The sequence below is a fragment of the Eumetopias jubatus genome, unplaced genomic scaffold (genome assembly GCF_037043125.1).
Source record: "Eumetopias jubatus isolate StellerSeaLion01/CBP00866 unplaced genomic scaffold, mEumJub1_p1.0 scaffold_2, whole genome shotgun sequence".
Classification (NCBI taxonomy): domain Eukaryota; kingdom Metazoa; phylum Chordata; class Mammalia; order Carnivora; family Otariidae; genus Eumetopias; species Eumetopias jubatus.
This window is the reverse complement of record NW_028274808.1, coordinates 129,509,511-129,534,936: the sequence shown is the minus strand read 5'-3', so window position 1 is coordinate 129,534,936 and position 25,426 is coordinate 129,509,511.

Genomic DNA, 25,426 nt, shown 5'->3' with positions numbered 1-25,426 from the left:
TTTCAGCCTTAGATTATTAGTTATTGATTCAATCTCTTTAATAAACATAGACCTATTCAGATTGTCTATTTCTTTTTGTCTGAGTTTTGACAGATTGTCTCTTTCAAGAAATTGGTCCTTTTTGTCTAGGTTTTCAAATTTGTGAGCATAACTTATCATAGTATTTCTTATTATATCCATGGGATCTTTAGTGATATCCTCTTTCATTTCTCATATTAATAATTTGTGTCCTCTTTCTTTTTTTCTTTGCATGTCTAGATGCTTATTGTTTTTAGTGACCTTTCTTTTCAAAGAACAAACTTTTGGTTTTGTTGATTTTCTTTACTGATTTCCTATTTTCAGTTTCATTGATTGTGCTCTAATTTTTACTATTTATTTCCTCTGCCTACTTTAGATTAAATTTACTCTTCTTTCCTAGTTTCCTAGGTGAAAACTTAGATTATTGACTTAGATCTTTCTTCTTCTCTAATATATGCATACAATGTTATATATTTCCTTCTAAGAACTGCTCTTGCTCCATCCCACAAATTTTAAAAATTCGTGTTCTAGTTTTTATTTAATTCAAAATAATTTTTAACTTTTCTTAAGAGTTCTTCTTTGATTCATGTGTCATTTAGAATGATGAAATTAGTCTCTAAGTATTTGGGGATTTTCTAGCTATCTATGCAATTGACTTCTATTTTAATTCTACTGTGGTCTGAGAACAGACATTATATGATTTCTATTCCTTTAAATTTGTGAAGGTGTTTATGTCCCAAAATGTTGTCTATTTTGATGAATGTTCCATGTCAGCTTGAAAAGAATGTGTATTTTGTTGTTGTTGAATGAGGTAGTCTATAGATATCAATTATACCCAGTCGAATGATGATGTTGTTGAGTTTGATCATGTCCTTATTGAATTTCTACCTGCCAGATCTGTCCATTTATGACAGAGAGGTGTTGAGCTCTCCAACTATAATAGTGGATTCATCTATTTTCCTTTGCAGTTTTATGTTTTTGCCTCACATATTTTAATGCTCTGTTGTTAGGTGCATACGCATTTAAGACTGTCACATCTTCTTGGAGAATTGACCCCTTTATCCTTATGTGATGCCCCTCTTTTTCCCTAAAAATTTTCTTTGATCTGAAGTCTGCTCCCTCTGAAATTAATATAGCTGCTTCATCTTTCTTTTGATTAGTGTTGTCAATGTTTGTCTTTCTCCATCCCTTATGCTTTTAATGTATATGTGTCTTTATATTTAAAGTTGGTTCCTTATAAACAACATATAGTTGGATCTTGTTTTCTGATGAACTCTGACAATCTGTCTTTTAATTGATGTATTTAGATCCTTGACATTTAAAGTAATTATTGAAACAGTTTGATTAATATCTACCATATTTCTTACTGTTTTCTATTCATTGCCCTAATTCTTTGTTCCAGTGTTTGTCTTCCACTCTTTTTCTGCCTGTTTTTATTTTAACTGAGCAATTTATATGATTCCTTTTTTCTCCCTTCCTAGCGTGTCAGTTATACTGCTTTTCTTACTTTTTTTCAGTGGTTGCCCTAGAATTTGCAATATACATTTGCAAATAATCCAAGTTTACTTTATATGTCACTGTACTGCTTCACAGGTAGTGCATATACTTTATAGTAACAAAATAATTCTAATACCTCATTCCTGTCCTTTATATCATTGTTGCCATTCATTTCACTTATAGTAAGCATACATAACATATATTATATATAAGGTACGCACATACACATAAATAAATACATAATCAAGTAAAAATATAAATATTTTATATATATATAACAATATATTGTTGCTATTATTATTTTGAACAAACCAATATCTGTCAGGTCAATTATGAATAAGACAAATAGAAGCTTTTATTTTACCTTCATTTATAATTTCTTCAATGCTCCTTTTCTATGTAGATCTGAGTTTCTAACCTTTATCACTTTCCTCTTCTCTGACAAACTTCTTTTAATATCTCTTGCAATGCAGTTCTATTGGCAACAAATTCTGTCAATTTTTGTTTGAGAAATTTTTATTTTTTTCACTTTTTTCTCTCTAGCTTTATTGTGATATAATTGACAAATAACATTGTGTAAGTGTAAAGTGTACAATATGATGATTTGACATCTATCTATCTATCTATCTTTAGTAAAGTGATTACCACATTAAGGTTAGTTAACCCATCCTCATATGGTTACTTCCTTCTTTTTTTGTGTGTGTGGTGAGAATATTTAAGGTCTATTAGCTTTCACTTTTGAAAGAATTTTGCAAGATATAAAATTCTTAACACTTTAAAGATTTCACTCCACTCTCCTCATGCTTGCATGATTTTTGAAGATAAGTCAGATGTTTTCTTATTTTTGCTCCTTTATAGGTAAGGTGGTGGGTAGCGGGGGTTACTTTCAAATGTTTTTTCGATCTTGATTTTTCTCCACTTTGAATATGATATACTCAGGTGTAATTTATTTGGCATTTATCCTGCTTGGGATGTTCTGGAATTTCTGCATCTGTGGTTTCATGTCTGACATTAATTTGCAGAAATTTTCAGTTATTATTGCTTCAAATAATTCTTCTGTTCCTATCATTCATTTCCCTTTTTGGCATTCCCATTATATGTGTTTTACACCTTTTATAGTTATCTCTCAGTTATTGAATGTTCTCTTCAATTTTTTCCATCATTTTTCCTCCTTGCTTTTCAGTTTGGAAAGTTTCTGTTTAAGTATTCTTAAGCTCAGAGATTCTTGGGACACCTGAGTGGCTCAGTCGGTTAAGCAGCTGCCTTCAGCTCAGGTCATGATCTCTGGGTTCTGGGATCAAGCCCTGCATTGGGTTCCCTGCTCAGCAGACTCTGCTTCTTCCTCTGCCTCTCCCTCATGCTCTCTCTCAAATAAATAAATACAATCTTTTTTTAAAGATTGTATTTATTTATTTATTTGAGACACAAAGATACAGAGAGAGAGAGAGCATGAGCAGGGGGAGAGATAGAGGGAGAGGGAGAAGCAGACTCCCCGCTGAACCAGGAGACAGTCGCTGGGCTCGATCACAGGATCTGGGATCAGGACCTGAGCCAAAGGCAGACACCTTAACCATCTGAGCCACCCAGGTACCCCTAAATAAATAAAATCTTAAAAAAAGAAAGAAAGCAAGAAAGCACAGAGATTCTTTCCAAAGCCATGCTCAATATTCTAATGAGCCCGCCAAAGACATTCTTTTCTGTTACCATGGTTATATCTCAAGCATTTCTTTTTGGTTCTTTCTTAGAATTTCCATCTTTCTGCTTACATTACCTATCTGTTCTTGCATCTTGTCTACTTTGTCTATGAAAAGTCTGAGACTATTAATCAGATTTTTAAAAACTACTAGTCTGATAATTCCAACATTTCTGCCACATCTGGCTTTCATTCTGATGTTTGTTCAGTTCCTTCAAACTGTGCTTTTTGTCTTTTAGTATGTAATCTTTCTTTGCTAGCTGGACATGATGTGCCAGATAAAAGGAACTGGGGTAAATCGGCCTTTAGTGATGTGGTGGTCAGGAGTGGGAGAGAAGGAATATTTTTTAGTCCTATGATTCGTTTGTAGTATTTTAGTGATCTTGTGTCCCTGAAACTATTTTCTATGAGCTTCACAAATACTCTCTGTATTGTTCACCCCCTCAGATAAGCCAGGATGTCTAGAAGTGGCTGGTGTTGTATATTTTCTGTATTTCAGGTCAGTTGGTTTCTGATAAAATCCCAGTAAGTTAGGCTCTGGTAAAATAGTGTCTTGAGGGAAGGCCTTGCTAAGAAGAACATAATTTTTGATGTATTTCAAAATTTTGTCCTTCCAATTCCCTTGCCAAAAGCATAAGAGGATTTTTCTCTGATCGTCACTGTGAGAACCGGAAAGAGCTATGGGAGTTAAAACTCACAAGTGTGAGAACCCTCCTATGGCTCTGTCCTCCTGGAGTTTTTAACTCAAAGACTTGTCCACTCTGATCCTTTAGCAATTCACCAATTACAGTTTAGTTTTTCCTACCCCAGCATTGGTTCCTGCAAATGATATTACTCAGGGATTTCTGCTTCACTAAGTTGTGATTCTCTATATCCAGCTTGTTTGTTTCTCTAATTTTGGGGGCAGTGGTTTGCTCTGTGACCTCACTTCTCTGGCACATCTAAGAAGAGATGTTTTTCAGTTTGTTCATCTTTTTACTTGTTAGGATAGTGACAACCTCTAATCTCTTTACTTGTGGAACTGAAAAGCAGAAGTCTAAAAGTAGTTTTAACTCACAAAGCAGGTTTATTATGACAAAATTTTAAAATAAAAGAAATCTGAAAACAGATTTTTAAAACCAAATGGCTCAGTGCCATCCCAACTTCAAAATCTTGAGATTTCATTTTCAGTTGAATGTCATCTGCATTTGCTAATTTGCTTTGTATCAGGCTTATTGTGGCAATATATAACGATATTCCAACATTTAAATCTAAACATTCTCTCTCTAGTGATTTATTTTGACTGATTTTCTTTAACCAAATAATTAATCAAATATATGATTCTAATTGATTTTAGAGTATATTGGTTAAAATAATTTTCAATATTTTTTATTAAAGACTATAACACTATAATTTCTAAGGTTTCTTTTTCCAAGAATTTAACAAACATTTTTAATTTATGCTCAGATTATAATTAAATGTGCTAAAGACAAGGAATAATTTATATATGTATTAAAATTTTTAAAAACCTGGAAAGAATTTTAAGTACTTATCAAAGCACATCTCTGAATTATACACTGTAATAAATATAATTTACATGATAGAATTTATATTCAACTTTAAGAAGTATAACCTTATAATTTACATAAAACAAAATTTTAAAAATTGAAGTAACTTGTACACAGCAAGTGTATATTACAGTGTCCCTTTCCCTTACCACCATCTAGGGAACCAGAAAAAAAGTGCTTGCAGGAGACAGCAATGGTAAGGATCTTTTTTCTTGTTTTATCAAAAAAGAAGACAAAACCATTTTCTGCCCTTGTTCATATGCAATTATGTACATAAATACATACAGCCTATAAAGCAGTTGTGTTTTCTGTTTTCTATATTTACTTATTATTAAGTACTTTGTCTTCATAGAAAGATACTTTTTTGTATTAAGAGAGTTAGGTCAAGTAGGTTTAGGTATTTTCAGTAATAGTTTTCAACAACACACAGTTCTTTGAAGGAAAAGAATATACAAAACTGATAGAACAAGCATGAAACAGATAAAGAAGAGAAGATGTGTTGTCGTCATCATGAAAAACCTCTTTGAAAAACAGTGATGAGTCTATAAAATATGAGAAAAGCAGAGTTCCTAGTCTCTAGTAACATAGAAGTAAATAACAGAAGTTGAGCTTTAGAAAAATCCTTGATGGGTGACTTGGAATTCTTAATACAAATTCAAGTATGTCTGATGGCTCTTAAAGGTTCATGTAAAATAACGAGAAAACTATAATTCCATTATCTGGGAAAATCCTGTTTAAATTAAGTAGAACATTGTGCTTTGCTTTATCCTTTACTCAATCATTTTCAGCTTCTGAAGGGTGGGGGGGAAGAGTAAGATGGCAAAAGAGTTATAAAAATACACAGGTCTTTTGTCCGCCCCTCATTGATCCTTCAGGTTGCTCATGATAATGCATTTATATATTTGTCCTTGGCTTCATATGCATCCACAAAAGCTTTAAATCTCCCTGATAATCTTAATTAGGGGCTCTTCAAAAATAATCCCCATTTTAACATCAATCCTACTGAAGCCTCTACTGGTAAGTACACAACAAAAAACTTACATAAGAAAATATTTTTATACATGAAAGAAGAAAAACAACTTGTAAAAGGAAGATGAAAACTCCTCATTGACAAGGAAATTTTATACAATGTATATTAAGGCAGAAATTTTGATGTACTTTGAATTATTTAGAAAATTACTTCATGGAATGGTTTCAGGATGAGCTGAATAATGGAAGTAAGCAAAGAAAAATAGAGCCCAAAAGTGTTTATTTTTGGAAAGGCACAGAAGAAACATAAAATTTTGCAGGCAAATGTAAATTAAAAAGTCAGGTTTTTGACATATTCAGATTTATAATTTTGAGTAAGAAAAATAAATATATATAGCTAATAGAAGGATAAAAGATAGATGAGATAGATAGATAGATAGATGATAGATAGACAGATGATAGATAGATAGATAGATAGCCAGCATGATCAGTCATAGCCAAATATCCTGCAATGCTAAAAGAACAATATAGGGACTGAAGACTAAACAATGTAATATTTCTTACTGATGCCCTAAACATACATTTATGTTAGGTTTCCAAGAAAAAAAGTAAGTATTGGTCTTCAATACCTATAAAGTGATGATATTAATAGTATAATCCTTCACTGGAATTACAAAGTCTCGCTTCTCTCTTTGATTTGAAACAATGGACAAATTACTAAGACTTTTGGCCATACAATTTCTCCATTATGAAAGTTGATAATATTGACTTTCCTGCAGAAAATATGAAAATTAATGAGATAATAATCCTGATTCTAAGGTTGAGATAGATGTCAAATGTCACATTACTTACTATAATGAGGAGCAAAATGTTGGACCTATAAAGGAAGCAAATCACCTTTGCTCAACTGAATGAAAAACCACTAACCTATCCTCTAAAAATTTTCCCCAATCTTGTACAACTGTGGAATTGTTATTTTTAAGAGAAATTCCCTGTATAATTTATTTATATATAAAGTAAATTGGAACTAAAGCACAAGCAGAGCTATTTAATGAGTATTAACCACATACCTCCAACTAAGCGTTCCTTATCGCAGAAGACATTATTACATTATTACTTGAGGTCTCATGTGTACCTAATTGCTCTAATACCATTTAATACACCACTGCCAATGGTTATTGACAAGTAAATAACCATAGTGCATCACTTTCTTTTGAATAAATAAACAAATAAATAACTGAATAATGATAAAACTCTAACACCTACCTAGCACATAGCAAGCGCTCTTAAAGTGATGGCTATTATACTTGCAAGGCACTGTTCTGAATAATCTGTTAAATTCTAAGAAATATTTACATATTCTCTCTTATTGAATCTTCCAATAATCCTATTTGGGGAGTGTTTTATTATTACCACTTCATAGATGAGTAAACTAAGACATAGGGAGGTCAAGTAGCTTCATCAAAGTATTAGGGCTCTTCAGAGTAACAGAACCAACAGGAGATGTACGGAGAGAGAGAGAGAGATTTATTCTGAGGAAGTGGGTCACATGATTATGGAGGCTAAGAAGTCCCACGGTCTGCTGCCCGCAAGCAGGAGAACTAGGAAAGCTGATGATATAACTCAGTTCAAGTCCAAAGACCTGAGAACCTAGGAAGCCAGTGGTATAAGTACCATCTGAGGTCAAGAGAAGATGACGTGGGATATTCCAGTTCATCTATGAGGCAAAAAAACAAGGGGCAAATTCCTTCTTCCTCCATCTTTTGTTCTTTTTCAGGCCCTTAACAGATTGGATGTTGCCCAATCACACTGGGGACAGCAATTCACTGAATCCACGAATTCAAGTCCTAACGTCATCTGGAAACACCATCACAGACACACCCAGAAATAACGTTAATTTTAGTATCCGGTGGCCAGTCAAATTGATGTATAAAATTAATCATCACAACTGAAGTCTCCCAAATAACTGTCAGACTAAGATTTGAACGCAGGTACTCTTTTTACAAAGTCTGGGCTCTTAACCCTCATGTTCAACTGCCTTTGGCATGTATAGCATATAGTTTGATTCAGCATCTTAATGTAATCTGTTAATTTCTATGATTTAGCAAATATTAAATATGCAAATTTAGAAAAACATTAATAATACATGAACTACATAATATTTTCAGAAATATCAGGCTCAGTATGATGTCCATTAAATATTATTTAAAATATCATTAAATATTTTATTATATATTTATAACTGAATAATTTAAATATCTTTACATATGTAAGAGAATTACAATTTACTTAATGTATGAGAAGATATGAATAACACTTTTACTGAAAAATAACCTCTGTGATTGGATTAAAATACTAGCAGCAAACCATTTTCTACAAACCTTTTGTGGATAGATTTCTATATGGAAAATATTTGAAAAATATGGCATAGAGCTTGATGTCCCTCCCCCAAACTGCCTTCATGTAGGTGTGCCCTTCTTCAGGATGCTAGAACTTTGAGGAACAGTTTATTTATTTATTTATTTATTTATTTTAAGATTATTTATTTATTTATTTGAGAGAGAGAGAGAGAGAGAGTGAGTACATGAGAAGGGGGAGGGTCAGAGGGAGAAGCAGACCCCCTGCTGAGCAGGGAGCCCAATGCGGGACTCGATCCCAGGACTCCAGGATCATGACCTGAGCCAAAGGCAGTCGCTTAACCAACTGAGCCACCCAGGCGACCCAAGGAACAGTTTAAACCTAATTTTAGACGAAACATATTATTTTATAATTTGTAAACTACCCCAAATACTATAATTATAAATCTATATTATAGAAAAAGGAAACTATACAGACATTATTATAGCATACAAAAATATTTGCCTTATAATTGCAAATACTGTTCTGTTATTCTGACAAGTTGATTTTGAGCTGCATCTATTACTGACGATAGTGTACCATTTTGGTCAGCTTTCACTAAATGTAGCATCTCAGTTTTTTTTTAGATTTTGTTTATTTATTTGAGAGAGCGAAAGAATGGGGAGCAGCAGAGGGAGAGGGAGAGAATCTCAAGCAGACTCCTCGCTGAACTGAGAGCCCAACACGGCTAGATCTCACAACCCTGAGATCATGATGTGAGCCAAACCAAGAGTTGGATGCTTAACTGACTGAGCAACCCAGTCGCCCTATAGTATCTCATTTTTTATGTCCTGGTTTCATTCTATCTTCTCTTTTGCCCATATGTTTTTCTTTTCCCTGTTAATGCTGGTAAAATAAGAATAGTGTACCCAAATAATTTTTCTTTAACACAATTATTTGGATATGGAAAAAAAATAACCCTTAAGTGCCAAATTAGCTCATCTTGCCTTGCCCAGCAGTCTGGTTCAGGTGGGACACCTGTAGCCTATAAAACATCCTACAACAGTGCATTGAGTATCTACTCTGAGCCAGGAAATGGAACAGTCCAGCTAATATTTTATGATCTGTTTCTAACACGTTTTGTATTGCCATATAAATTCTAAGTTTCACAGCTACTTTAGAGGGCTTTAGGAAGATCAGTTGTATGAAGGAACAGAGAGAAATTCCTGAATGGGGTTATAAGAGGTGAATAAGGACAGACAGCATGTCTGTACAGATGGGGGAAATGACACACAAATAAGTGACACCTTGCATAGTAGATATACAGTTAAAATATTAAGGACATGCCTATTATAATGCATTTATTAAGCAGCTACTAAGTGCCCCTTTTTCCCCAGCAGGTGTTATGAGATATCAAGTGCATACAATTTTGTTTGTGAAATGGTTTCCTTGGATACATACAATGCTGACAACTGATTTGAATTTAAATTCATGAACACAATCTAACCATATTTCCTTAACAAATTCTTTTTCACAATCTTTATCTAGTTATTAGGTTTTTATAATCCAGTGCTTATGGAAACCTTAGCACAAATTTTTTTTATGGCAACCTAATTACAGGAAACAGCATGGCCTTATAGTCAGAAAATGTGGTCTCAAACTTAGCTTCTCCATTTTCTAGCTCTGTGACGATCTCAAAGAAGTAAAATAACCCTCATCTCAAAAATAGAGCTAATAATAGGTACCCCAATTGGTTGTTATTAGAATTAATAAGAATGCACCTGTAGTGAGCCCAGGAAGTATCAGTCCCTCCCCTACCTAAATATTTCACCATGGAATTCAAGATGTACTGTTGGATATCTTATATATTTTGAAATACACATTTTCTTGGAGAAGCACTCCAAGAAATAAATGATGTGAGAAAAATCCAGAGGAAGATGCAGGGCAGTCAGAGAGCAGTCAGCTTTCTATTCTGGGATCAGAGAGAGGTGGGCTGTAATAGTCTCTTCCACATTGCGCTTTTGCTGAAGAAATACTTAGCATAAAAATGGTCTGGATTAAGGCAGATACAGGGCTTCCCTTACATTGCTTCTGGGCAGAACAGTTTGAGTGGACTTGGAAGCCCCAAATTCTAAGGAGATTAAGCCAGTGGAAATAGACCTGATCAGGCACTGGTTATCTCCTTGTATCCAGGAGGACAAGCCTTATTCACAGTAATGCAGTTTCTGATGACGTTCATTTTTTTCCAGTTTTACTTTAAATTGATTTAAGTAACAAAGTGATAATCATGGGCATGAGCCGAGAGATCGTCGTATCCGGGAAAAAAAAAGTGAAAGCGTAGCCACAGCTGATGTTTGTCATGGGGATTTAGGGAAAATCTGTGACACGGGACTTCTGAAGATGACCTCCATCCCAAGGCGGCCAACATCTGTGTGATTACATTTGAACGCAAACACCTGTAACATTTGGGAGGGTCTTTACCACCAGCTTCTGGTATAGAAGCTATTGAAATCAAGAGAACTCATATTTTCCTTATCTTTCCAATTTAAGTCTTCCTTAAACGAGGGGAAAAAAGGAATTGTTTACTCCTTAGCATCTGTTATTTTTTCTGCCCTAAGGCCTGACTGCCTCTCACTCCCTAATAAACAAAGGGGATTTTATTGACCAGTTCATTTTCAAAGAAACTTAAAAAGGCATTAAGCAATCAGTTCTCACATAGTGTCCTCTTTGGGTCTCATTCACTCTTGTGTCTGAGAAGAGCTTGAACCCACTATTCACATAAAAACATACTCATTCAGGAAATAGACAGTATTGCTTTATTTGCTGATATTTACCAACTTAGTAGGATTCACAGATATTGTGTCCCATACTGGATGTTTTTTCTTACTTTCCTTCCTCTTTTCTCTTTTTAGTTTTAATATTTTAAATTTTATAATGGTTAAGGTTTACTTACTTTCATATATGTGTTGTCTTAAATTCTTTGAGAAAAGGTAATTCAAAATCTCACAAAGAAATTAATATGCGGGCGCCTGGGTGGCTCAGTTGTTAAGCTTCTGTCTTTGGCTCAGGTCGTGATCCCAGGGTCCTGGGATCGAGCCCCACATCGGGCTCCCTGCTCCGCGGGAAGTCTGCTTCTCCCTCCCCACTCCCCCTGCTTGTGTTCCCTCTCTCGCTGTGTCTCTCTCTGTCAAATAAATAAATCTTAAAAAAAAAAAAGAAATCAATATGCTTACAGAGATAGTAGAGGCAAGGGAATAACTTGCTCAAATATTGTTTCTTTTGACCGATGTCTTCCTTTCAATGATAATGACATTTTTGACAGTGAAGGTCTTTGATTGTAAGCACCCGAAAGTAAAGTTTATATAGTTAAATTTCCTTTCTTTTTGATGTGAAATTCATTATGTGAGGAAAACAATGGCTTTATTTTCCATTACCTTTCTAGTTTAGGTTATAAACCACCTATCTCAAGGTATCTGTGTAATGAAATATACTTAATCATTTATTAAAGACTCTTCAAATTCTAAATCCTGTTTCAATAAAAATACATCATATTCTTGAATTTTCTCACTTTATGACATACTATGAAATCTTAATCAAGGAAATGATTATAATTACAAGCTGTATTATTAGCTCATTTTAAAATACAATAAGTCAATCACAGAAATACAATTATCATATGGTTTCACTCTTATGAGGAATATAAGAAACAGCACAGAGGATCATAGGGGAAGGGAGGGGAAAAGAGAATGGGAAGTAATCAGAGAGGGAGAAAAACCATGAGAGACTCTTTTTTTTTTTAAAGATTTTATTTATTTATTTGACAGAGAGAGAACCTGCATGCACAAGTAGCAGGGAGCGGCAGGGGGAGATGCAGAGGGAGAAGCAGGCTCCCCACTGAGCAGGGAGTCCCATGCAGGATTCGATCCCAGGACCCCGGGATCATGACCTGAGGCAAAGACGCTTAACCAACTGAGCCACCCAGGTGCCCCTGTGAGAGACTCTTAACTACGGGAAAGAAACTGAAGGTTGCTGGTGGGGTGGTGGGGGGTGGAGATAGGGTAACTGGGTGACAGGCATTAAGGAAAAAAAGTAAACACACACAGAAAAAAAATTTAAAAAATAAAATACGATTTTATTTGGGAAGCTATTGATAATTAAAACAGCAAGTGACTGAGGTGCTTAGCTATCTATATCTAATTTTCTATGCATATTTATATTCTGTTTTTATTTTACCAAGGTATCTTTTCCTCTAGATCCCCAAAAAGCCAACAAATTGCATATTATAATTCTTATCTGTAGAGAAAGAAACTATATCCACAAAAGAATGAATAATTTTTCTGTTATAACGTATGTGAAAAGCGACTACTATATTACTGAAAGAACCAATTACATATCACTGGCTTCCTTATAGTTACAATTTACCTCTTTCAAAAAATGATGACTTACCGTCTTCTAGAAATAGAAAAGGAGAAATGCCAAAGACAGTGCGAGAGTAAATCATCTTTATTGACTTCACTTCTAATAACAAATAAATTGGATTTGAAAGTGATTTTTCAACATGGCATAACATGAGAACTTCTGATAATGTTGGAATAAATTCATCTTAAAAACAGTTAAAAAGAAAGTGTAAAAAGAAAGAAATTGTTCCAGGTTAACACACAAAGGTTGAGATTTAAGTGGTCATGAAGGAGGTAAAATAAGCATAGGGAGAAGAAAAACTCAAGTTGCGATCTATGGCTCTGGTTTTGTTTAATAGGCATGTGCACCTTTGCAAAATTATTTAATCCCTCTCAGCCTTTAGTGCCCCATCTGTAAATCTCTATCAGAGTTGTTTGGGGATAATACTTCTATATATAAAAAAAAAAGTTTTGAAAATTATACCTATGGAAATACAAATTACTAATTTATTTATTCATGATAACGTTCTCTTTTTACTTTTGTATTTTTTTGTAAGTAAAATTGAAGTTTCAGTCCTGCAGTGAAGTTATTAGGTGCGACTTCCCTAGAACAATTGACTAGTTCATATCACTGTGTTGTTTTATCTGCTGTCTTTCTGTAATTTTCCTTTACAAAATTTAATTCCATTACTGCTAATATTGCTACTCTATTATCATAGACCTCATTAATGCATAATTGCCCTTACTCCTTCTCCATATTTCTTTTTTGCTGGAGACTAATGTAAAATTGCAGTTCATTAATTATACCATTATAAAAATCCTTGTTAATTTGATTACTTCTTGCATTTATCTATGGACCTCTCTTTTCTTGATTTTCTCCCCTGATCTAGTTAAGTTTATTCCTTCTGCCTTCATCTTTTTATCTTATAACTTTTATGCAACTAAAATCAATTAATTTTACAAAGACCTGGGTATATCTGTATCTAAATATATCATAAAAATCTTGTATGCTGCAGGTGTTTATATCAGGAGTAATCATATTAAATAGCATCCATAAAATTCCAAAGGGGATTTAAGAACGGTGGGGAGTAAAAAGGGAGATTTTAGAATGTGTACCTAAAATTCAGATTGAAACTGAAATAAGATGTGGACAAAACAACAGAGAGAAAAATCACCAGGAGAGGGAAAATACACAATAAACTATCTGTACAGGGTCATGAAGAGTTTCCAGCTAGAATATTAGCCAGATATTTTCCTTTCAACCAGATTTTTGTTGTTGTTGCATTGTCTATAGGATTTGGCACTACTTTCACGACATGTACCAAAAATGGAGAGAAAGCCCACCTAGAGAAATGATACATTTTGTCTCCCTACTCCAGTTCTCCCTCCCTCCACCTTCTGCCTCTGGTAACCACAAGTCTGATCTATTTTTCTGTAAGTTTGATTTTTGTTTTTGTTTTTGTCTTTAGCTTCCACCTATAAGTGAGAGTATACCGTATTTGTCTTTCTCTAACTTATTTCACTTAGCACAATGTCTTCAGGGTCCATCCATTTTGTCACAAATGGTAGGATTTCCTTGTTTTTATGGCTGAATAATATTCCATTGTGTGGAATATTCTTTATCCATTCATCCATCCATGGACACCTAAACTATGTCCGGGTCTTGGCTATTGTAAACAAGGCTGCTATAAACATGGGAGTGCAGGTATCTTTTCAAGTTAGTTTTTCATTTCCCTTGGGCATTTTCCTGGAAATGGAATTTCTAGATCATAGTAGTTCCATTTTTAATTTATTGAGGATTTTCCATACTGTTTTCCGCTGCGGCTATACCAATTTACAACACTACCAACAATGCACAAAAGTTCCCTTTTCTCCACACCCATATCAGTTTTGGTTATCTCTTAACTTTTCAATGATGGCCATTCTAATAGGCTTGAGGTGATATCTCATCATGATTTTAATTTGTGTTTCCCTAACGAATAGTGATGTTGAGCAACCTTCATGTATCTGTTGGCATTTTGTATATCCCCTTTGGAGAGATGTCTAGTCAGGCTCTTTGCCCATTTTTTGTTTGTTTGTTTGTTTTATTTTATTATGTTATGTTAATTACCATACATTACATCATTAGTTTTTGATGTAGTGTTCCATGATTCACTGTTTGCATATAACACCCAGTGCTCCATTCAGTACGTGCCCTCTTTAATATCCATCACCAGGCTAACCCATCCCCCCAACCCCCTCTCCTCTAAAACCCTGTTTGTTTCTCAGAGTCCATAGTCTCTCATGGTTCGTCTCCCCCTCCGATTTCCTCCCCTTCATTTTTCCCTTCCTGCTATCTTCTTCTTCTTTTTTTCTTTTAACATATAATGTATTATTTGTTTCAGAGGCACAGGTCTGTGATTCAACAGCCTTACACAATTCACAGCGCTCACCATAGCACATACCCTCCCCAATGTCTATTACCCAGCCACCCCATCCCTCCCACCCCCCACCACTCCAGCAACCCTCAGTTTGTTTCCTGAGATTAAGAATTTTTTTTTGCCCGTTTTTTAATTGAGCTAGTTTATCGCTATTGAGTTGTATGAATTGTTTATATTTGTATACTAACCCCTAATCAGATATATGGTTTGTAAATATTTTTCTTCCCATTCCATAGGTTGTCTTTTCACTTTATTCATTGTTCCTTTTGCTATGCAGCAGCTTTTTAGTTTAATGTATCCCACTTACTTATTTTGTATTTTGTTGCTTGTGCTTTAGATGTCATATTCAAAAAGACATTACCAAGATCCATGCCCAGGAACTTATTCCTATATTTTCTTATGAAACATTTGATTGTTTGTTTGTTTGTTTAGGAAAATAAAAGATCATTGAGATTGGTCCTTAGGATTGTTTCACCATACTTAGCCATATAACTTGACTTTTGGAGATTCCCAGTAGATGGAAGATTGTGGCATGCATTGACAATTCTTCTTCCTGACACTTCTGTGAATTTCTTCACAAACTTCCATGTCTAAGCTTTATATCTTTCCAGCCTCTTACCAATTACTCTACCAGATAGTTATCTCTAGGTTTAGGGGCAAATTTGAAGGTTTGGGGGTAAATATTTGCTCACTTTCCACACCCACTTATTTTCCCCCTCCTTTATTTTATTTCATTATTTAAAAGAGTTTGTTTGTTTTAGAGAGAGCAAGAGAGAGCACGAGTGCGAGTGGGGGAATGGGCAGAGGGAGAAGGAGAGAATCTCAAGCAGACTCCACACTGAGTGTGGAATCCAATACCAGGCTGAGATTGAGATCAAGAGTGTGAGGCTTAACTGACTGAGCCACCCAGGTGCCCCTCCCTTTCTTTATTTGAAAGATAATGTAGGGTTTTTTTTCTGAAAATGTAATAAAAATGTGTCTGCCACTGTAAATTCTGTGAAATAACTTGGTTTAAGTGAATTATGGCAACTATTTCTTTAATAGAAGCTTGAAGTAAATCTTCTTATTGTTGGAATAGCCATTTTATTATTTGTTTATGCTTATATCTTTACATAAGAGTATCTTCCTAGATCTAGAAAACCCTTTTAAATGGCTATCATCCATGCATGTCTACTCTACTTCATTTTTCTATCAAAACTAGGCTTTTAGTAGGCTGTGTTCTGACTAGTCTTTAGTGGATGAAGTCACAGTTCATGACATTTATGCTTTGTATTAGCTTCTGGAGGGTATGGTAATGAAGAGAGAGTGTTGCTGCTATTATTATTATTGTAAATAATAACCAACATTTACATAACACTGTATAGTTTTGAATGTGCTGGCACATGAATTACCTCATTAAATGAGACAAATGAGGAAATTCACAGTTAATAATTTCAACTCATGAATGAGATAGTTTAATTTTTTTTTCTCATTATCAGACTTGAAGAACATGTCTATTAAGTTCATGTTCATTATCTGTGAGGATTCCAAATGCAGTTGGAATGAGGTATTGAAGTGAAGAAGAATGGCATACCGTCACGCTGTGTGATTAGAAAATAGAAAATGATTTTGGCAACAACATTAAGTCATAAGAGATTGCAGGACAGCAATAGATAACCTAAGTAAGAAGATAGAAAAAAAAAAAAAACCTTAAACTTTATAAAGCAAAAAAGGATTAGAGCATTAGAATAATAAATTAAGGTATTAATAGCTCTTTAGAACTTGCTTAATATAAAAACATGTCTTCAAAACATTTACACAGATAGATATGAAAATTTGATTTGAGCTGCTTAAGGAAAGATATATGATGGAAAAAAGTCACTCTTTATCAACCAATATTAACCAAAATTAATTTGATGCTTCCTGTAATATAAACCTATAATTATATATTTTCCCCTTTATTTTCTAATTTGAAATATCTGCTATGTCACCACATAATTATAATTTATTTGTGTTATTTCAATATCAATAACTGGGAGATAAATATACCTTTATGTAACTGGAAGCTATGATATCCTTTTTGAATCTTTTTATACTATCCTCAGACCCCACACCCCAGTCCCTCTCCCACCACCAGTTATCAAAAAATATAAGATGGAAAGCTTGGAATTCCATAGGTAAGTTCTTAGAATATATAAATAGTCTGTTGAAATTTGGGGGTTAGGAACCAAAGATAAATGACTATGTAAGAAAATGGAGGATTTATTGTTAGTGGGATTTTTTTGGTTGTTTTTCTTGTTTCTTTGGGGGGGCCTTTGAGTGAGAAAGAGGAAAAAGGGAAGGAATGCTGAAGAAAAGAGGAGGGGAAAATACTATGAATAAGACAAGGAAGAGAAAAAGATGGAAAGAGAACCAGTACAATAGCAAAAGAGTACAGATGGGTACCAAACAGAATGGTGGAAGGCTAAAGCATGAGTTTTGAAAATATCTAAGGAGATTTTAAGAAATGATATCCCATATTCAGTTTAGTTTGTATTGCAGCAATGTACATCTCCAAGCCCCAAAACTTCAGGGGTCTGTTATGCACACACAGGCTTCCCACATGTGTACCTGTGCAAGCGTTTGTGTATGTGTGTAAATAAGAAAAAGAGATAGTTAGAAACAGGTAGATGTATTTTGGATGATGACTTTAGAATATTAGTAAAAATAAGAAGAACACTAAGACAATTGAACAAAGTGATAAACATTATATAATTTAACGCTTTCCTAGTGCTGGCCCCTTATTGAAAAAGCCAGCATTAGATTTTGGGTTTTGACTCATAAAGGAAAACTAGATACTATCCTAGTGTAACCTTGCCCATTAAACACTAGATAAGGTTGGCTGATAAGTGAGTTTTATCATGTTTAGGATGCTCAGTAACTTCACCAGAATTTTTCAACATTCCCTAGAAACAGGGGTTGTGGCTGTGTATGCGTGTGCATCTGTTTTAGGCTGAGGCAGGTGGGGTTAAATAAATGCTTATGGCTACTTTTGGTACCAAAGTTCCTTTTCAGTGATTTCGTTCAGATCTCTTTTGATCCAGAAATGAAATCTAGCTCTTTTCTTCTATATTTTTACTATGGGGCACGAATAAAAAGTGGCCAATTCTATTTTCTGGTTGTTTCTAATTAGAAATGCATTTTGACAGAAAGGCCTGAAAAAGACAAATAGATCATTTCTTAATGACAGGATTTATTTGACAGCTTGAAGTAGAGGGAGAATGAAGAGAAGGGAAGTTACCAAGATGAAAACTAATTTATCTATAATTTCAACCCCACCGATAGGTAAACAATTCTTTTTATTTTTGCCTGAATGGTCACTAGGTTTCTATCGAGAAAAATATTAAGCACCTGTTAATAGTTTTTGTGTTCTCTGCTTGGATATGGGAATAATTACCTTTGAGTTAACTTGATTCTACATTTAAAAACAAATAAACACACAAAAATCCCATGGGTTTTCTCTTGATTATTTAGTTCTAATTGTATTCTGTATTGAGGAGAATTTAATTGCAGAGCACAGACTCCTTGCTAGCTTGTTTGAACATAAGGGGATTTATTCCTGGCTCTTAAGCTTCCTACAGAATTTGGGGGAATGCTAAAGAAACTGACTCATGGCTGAACTTTGAGGAATGAGTCGTAAAGTCAACAGCTTCCAGGATAGGGTCCTAAGGCTGTAAAGTAGAATTAAACCATTCAGGAGACTATTGACCTTGAAATGATGGGAACCTGTGGAAACAGGAAGTTGGTGAGTAAATGAGGCAGCTATTGCTACAGTTTCTGGCTCCGAAATACATCGCTATTACTATAATATGTATGAATAAAACGGATGCCTCCTGCTCAGTTCCCCTTCATAGTCTTTCTTACAATTCCATGTCTTGAGGATAGGTCTATTGGTAGAAATTAAACATACAGGGAAACCTCAGGGAGTTGATAAGGGTGCCCTTAACTTTCCAGCCTCTGCACACTTAAAGGTGGATGGAATACTACATGAGCCAATTCATGGTACCGCCATATATTCTTCTTGATTGTGGCCTCAGGGAGTTAGTAGGGTAATATATTCTATTAATTAAAATATTTAGAATAACCAGCACTTATGAATAAAACATGAGTATAACATTTGAAAATCCTTACTAATATTAGGAAAGAATAGCATGTAAACTTGAATAACATGGATTTATAGTTCTCAATTAGTGTTGTACATTCTCTACAGGGACATTTGGGAATGTATGGGAACATTGTTGGAGGAATGTCGAGGAAATTCTCTGCTTTTACAGGATGTTATGGTTAGATTGGTACCACCTAGATAATCTAGGTTAATCTCTTTAAGGTCTGTAACTTTAAATACACCTGCAAGGTCCTTTTTGCCATGTAACATAACATATTCACAGGTTGCAGGGATTAGGGCCTGAACAACATTGGAGAGCCATAATTCAGCCTATTACATGGAGGAATTCATTCATTCATACCTTCAGCTACATCATTAACTGTACCAGGCTCTGGAGTGTAAAAAAAAATTAATTTCATAGTTACCGATTTCAAGGATATTACCATCTAGACTGTGTACAAGTAGATGAGGGAATCAGACAGAGGCACTCTATCCTACTGACGAGAAAATGTTAATAGTGATATTAAATAATAACAAGAATCTCAGGCCACAGAACTTCAATAGTAGGCATTTTCCATTTAGAAAATCTTTCCACTTGCAAGGTTCCAGGTAGGAGATTTAGTAGCAACTAAGTCTCCAGACCTGGTGAGGAAAAGATGGTAGTGGCTCCCAATCATTAAATCAGAATAGAGTTGTGGTCCCTCAAGTGGGACTGAGACATCATGAGTAAAACTTCTGAGAATCTAGAAATAGAGACGAAGGTCAAAAGAGTGGTAGAATTCAAACCTATGGTAGTAAAAAGAAGAAGTACACTGGAATTTAGGGGAAGCATGCACATACATGGGGTGGTTCTGGGTATTTGGTCTCACTGGGACCAAGGAGACTTGGGAAAATCCCTGAGGAGAACAGTGGTCATCAATGGGCCACTAGAAACCCTGTCTGTTTAGGAGCAATATAAGCTCATATCCAAACACCTGCCACAAGGTTCTAGAGTTAGGAAAGGGCTGGAGATTGTGTCAGCAGGCCATGAACTCACAGAACTTCACAGTCCCTGATTATATTCTATGCATATTTGGTGATTCTCGGTCAAACTGGAAGTTGGTCTCCATATTTTAGATAAAAGACATAAAGATTAGTAAAACAGTATGTCAGGTGGTAATGGAAGCTGAGAATTTAAGGTTTGGAGCATAGAAGACATTTTTGGAAACAGATTCATGTCACATAGGCCAATAGCAATTAGTTGAATTCAGCATTCTTTAAGATGCTATGGGTTTAAATATATTATATTAACTTATTTTCCTTCCTTCTTTTCCATTTTAACATGGATTCTGTTAATATTCTTACAATAATCCATTGGAGAGAAAATTATTAGGATAGTTGGGGTCTTTAAATACTTTTAATCTTCACTGAATTGAATAGAGGGTGATATAAGATGTGTCAAGCTCAGACACCTTACTTTTTGTCCTGCTCAGCACATTTTGCTTCCTAAATAGAGGAAATATACCCCCAAAAATGGAGCATTTTGCATGAAAACAAAGAGAAACTAAGTGATTTTCAAAAGATGACTTTTTCAGTGAGGAAATAACAGCTAGAATGCCACTGTACAATTCCTTCCCTCCTAGTGTTCCTCTCTCATTAAAGTAAAAACACAGAGGAAAGAGATGAAAGATTTATCATATTTATAAAGGCAAATTTTTACTACTGGTATAAAGCGAGAGAAAGGAGACAGCCAAAGCAGGCCTTTGGGGAAAGCCTCTGATTCAGGAAACATTGAGCATTTGGCTGCTTCTGAAAAGTAAAAATAAAAGATGAGTTGACAGGGGAGACTGAAAAGTTGAGTGTGGGAATGACTTGCCTTCAAGATTTTTAAAAGTCACATTTATTAGAGTTTTGAGACTTTTTTTTCTAATGAATGAGATTGACTTTTAAAGAGCCATTGTTGATTATTGCTTCTATTTTAATTTTATATTAGGAATCTTACCAGAGAAGCTGGGTGGAGCTTGTAACGATCTAAGCCGATTCAGGTAACTGAAAGTCAACCTTCAGCAGAGCATTATCCAACCCTGAAGCTGAGGCTCAGGTTTCCATCGCTTTGGGGATCAGATCTCACTTCCAGTTGTGTTCATGGTCACCATGCATTATGCAAAGCTAGTGGTATCTCACTGTTCCGATGCTATGTTTAATTGTATATGTTCACATTATGGTTTTATTGCCAATTAGCTTCTGAATCATTATGATATTATTGGAGAGCTCAAGACCATGGGTAATGGGGACAGAGGTTTATGCCTAGATCTTGGGCTCACTCCAGATGTAAACTGGCATAAATTACTTCGCCTTTGATTCAGCAAGAACTGCAAATGTGTTGGCTTGTGGCAAAGCTAACTGCTCGTGGCTTCAACATGAGATATAGGATCTATATAATTTGTTGTATTTTTCTGTGAATCTGAACTAGATTAACTTTACCTCATAAGACCACAGAGAAGAGAAACTTCTAAAAATTGTTACAAAGCACTTGTGCTAAAATGTGTATATTGCTATGGAAATGCTAACTAATGACAACTATTGGAATAGAGCTTAATTGAGGGAATAAAGAAACCTCACTCCAGGCAAAATCCAGCATGTTCTTTTAATTGTGCTGATATTATACAGGAGAAGTAAGCAAAGATTTTAAGATGATATGTTTTATTCAACAGCCTCACTGACATGATTCTCTTGGGTCTTCTCATTTGAGATTGCCTCTGCTAGTTGCTTTAATATTTTCCAAGTATATTACTGAGAAAAGAATGCCCAGTGTCGGGCACCTGGGTGGCTCAGTTGGTTAAGCGACTGCCTTCGGCTCGGTCATGATTCTGGAGTCCCGGGATCGAGTCCCGCATCGGGCTCCCTGCTCGGTGGGGAGTCTGCTTCTCCCTCTCCCACTCCCGCCTCTTGTGCTCATTCTCTCTCTCTCAAATAAATAAATAAAATCTTAAAAAAAAAAAAAAGAATACCCAGTGTCTAACCCACTGATGTTTCGGGGCAGGTGAGCCACAGCTGCATGAGACATAAAATCACAGCTGGAATATATTGCTCTTCTTTGTCTAACTCTAAATATTTCATCTTAAAATATAATGCTCAAACATGAAAATATGACCATGTTAGTTCTCTAGGAAAACCATCCAACGTTTCCTATTTTTCTGCACTTTTATTTTTTTTTTAAAGATTTTATTTATTTGAGAGAGAGAGAGAGTGAGAGAGAAAGCCCAAGAGGGAGTAGGGTCAGAGGGAGAAGCAGATTCCCTGCTGAGCAGGGAGCCCAACGTGGGACTCGATTCCGGGACTCCAGGATCATGACCTGAGCCGAAGGCAGTCGCTTAACCAACTGAGCTACCCAGGCACCCTTTTCTACACTTTTAAATGAAAACCTGAGAAGTTGCATTATAGTTTTGCTATTACTAATGATTATTATTAATTCTGCAACATATAAATTATGGGAATTCTACCTTTCTTTTAAATTTATTTAATTCATTTAGTTGATCTCCAGTCATATAAGTCCACTATGTTATAAACCAGAATACAATAATGTTGGCAAAAGTAATCTATAGGTTACCACATATTGTCTCCAGTACAGCAAAGCTATATCTGAATAGAATTCATTCTGAATCTGAAGAAACAAAAGGTAGGTGGAAATTATAAGGCAAGCACACTTAATGAAACAGTATATAGCTTTGCTACTTTTTGATTTATAGGAAAATTAGACAAACACTAAATTAATTCAGCCTTTTCATTAAATAATAAGCGGATTTATAATAATTTTTGTCAAATACACTTGATCAGAGACCTGTCCACAATTCTTTCCTCTGAAGAATTATAACAAAGAATCCAGGCAGAAAAGTTGATTTTATTTACCTTTCAGAAAAAGAAAAGTATTTAATTCATGGAAAAGTTATTTCTCTTGGCATTTGTCTGTTCCCTTCTTTATTCACACTTGATCTCTTTACTTCCATGAGCTATTCTTTCACTGTCTTATTTTTCGACTTCTTAACAGGAAAAGCCTCCTGGAAACAACAACTAACATCTTCAAGTGGCTATAAAAGTTTTAGCTTCCTATTAGATAGTAAAGGCATTCTTGTTACAAAATTGTATAAATAAATGTTATGTTAATTTTCACTAGATTCAAAGGCAGGAATAGACAAGCCTTAAGATCTGTTAAAGACTGTGCTACCAGTAATGCATGGAGTAGAGAGATAATTCACTGAGAAATATTATTAAGAAAAATTAAAAAACAAGCTTAGATACTTCAAAATGTTAAAGAGTGCCCTTTACGTGATGCAGCTGATACAAATTTGTGAATCTCCTATTTACTAAATCATCTTACCACCTTTTCTGCCAAATAGAACATACATATATAACTAGCATGGCCTGCCATTACAATGGTAGTACCAATTATTTGCAAATAGAATTATTCTCCATTATAAAAGGCAAAGATCCATCTCTCAATCTCTCTCTTTCTTTTAAATGACATGTATCCTTTATTCAACAATTTCCTTGGAATATATCACTGTTATGGGCTGAATGTGCCTCCCAAAATGTATATACTGAAACTCTAACCCCCTATGTGATGGTATTTGGAGATGGGGCCTTCGGGAGGTAATTAGAGTTAGGTTGAGGTCATGAGGCCGGGGCCTTCATGATGGAGTTAATAACCTTATGAGAAAAGACACAAAAAAGCTATGTTTCGTCCCCCACACCTCTCAGGCCCATACCGTCTGCCATGTGAGGAGCAGCTTGCAAGCCAGGAAGAGAGTTCTCACCAGAAGCTGACCGTGCTGATGTGGTCTTGGACTTCTAGACTCCAGAAATGTGAAAAATAAATGTCTATGGTATTTTGTTATAGCAGTCCAAAAGGACCTAAACATAGCCCAAGCTAAAACAATAATAGTGTTCATTTCTTATTGCAAATAGATGGGACAAGAACATATTCAATCCAAGCAGCCTTTTTGATTATACTTCCCCTGCTAAAGGCATATTTACAACCATAATTCGATGACTTCAGTGCTTTCATTCTTCTGTGTACTTGCTCAGCATTAATGTTTTACCATGAGTCAATGTACCTTGCAAATATTGCAGATGTTTTAATACTATAATATTCAACAAGATGCAGACTCTTGCATAGGTATTTTGAAAGGTGGCAAAGGGCAAAATTCCTAAGGAGGCTAGCTATAAGAAATACTGGAACTGGAAATTTGCTTATATCTAGATGGCAAAAGATACCATGCAAAATGATATTTTTAAAAAATTGTAGCCATGTGCTTTTCACTACTATTATAAAACTGTTTATTACTTTGCAAATTGATGACAATATTCATTACTAAGTGGAATAATAAAATGAAACAATGAAACAAACAAGTTGCCTAATAAGGATAATTTATTTGCATCTAGACAATTTATTGTACTTCCATGCATTGCCATTCTTGAGTTGAGCAGCATTTACCTCCCCAGAGCTGAGACAAGCTTGCAATTTTTTAATCAGAGGAAACTAGCAATTTTACTATTTCAACTAGATCATAATATATAGTCTTGGGTTTTGTTTTTTTGTTTTTTGGGGTTTTTTTTTTCCACAAAGCCCAGGCTCCTAAGCTGTGTTATGTATCATGGGCATGATCATGTGGTGGGGCAAAAAATAACAATGCTTTCTGCATTTTTTAGAATATTGCAATGAATTTCATGTTATTATCCATGAGAAATTTAACTAGGCTAATTGACTACACAGAACAAATTAGTGTGAACCTCATTTATTTTATTTTTCAGTCATGAAAAATTGCATGAAAATGTCTTTTTTAATTATCTGACACAGAAAGGAGTAAAAGTATTACTAGGGAATTTTTAATGTGACATATAACCCATTGATATTTTAATTAATATTAAATCTGTATATCAGATATAAGCATATTTTATATATACACACATGTATGTTAAAATAGAATGTTGGGTAATAGCAAATGCTATGAAAAAATACCAGTTTATTCATTATAATTTGATATAAATAGTTTAATTCTAAAAGCTAAATATATCTAGTTTATTGAATTTTATGCTTCAGAGAAGTGTTTTCATGGAAAACACTTTATCAAGCTTCTGTTTAAATGCAACAATTTTTTGATAATCTGATCATAGGAAATAATTTTCCTTTAATAGTTATTATTGTGTTTAATAATGCCATGATCTAATAAATACAGAAATCAATCATTATTGTTTTGCCCTTAATAGTAAAATTACAATAAAAGAGGAAGAACAGTAAATTGATGGAATTCTGTATCACAAGACATATTTTAAAGAATTAAGGTTTTATCATGTTCACATGGATATCAAAGGTGGGTTAACAAAATGATATCAAATAAATGTCCTGAGAAAATCTCACTTAACAGATAAGAGAGAATGATTTATAC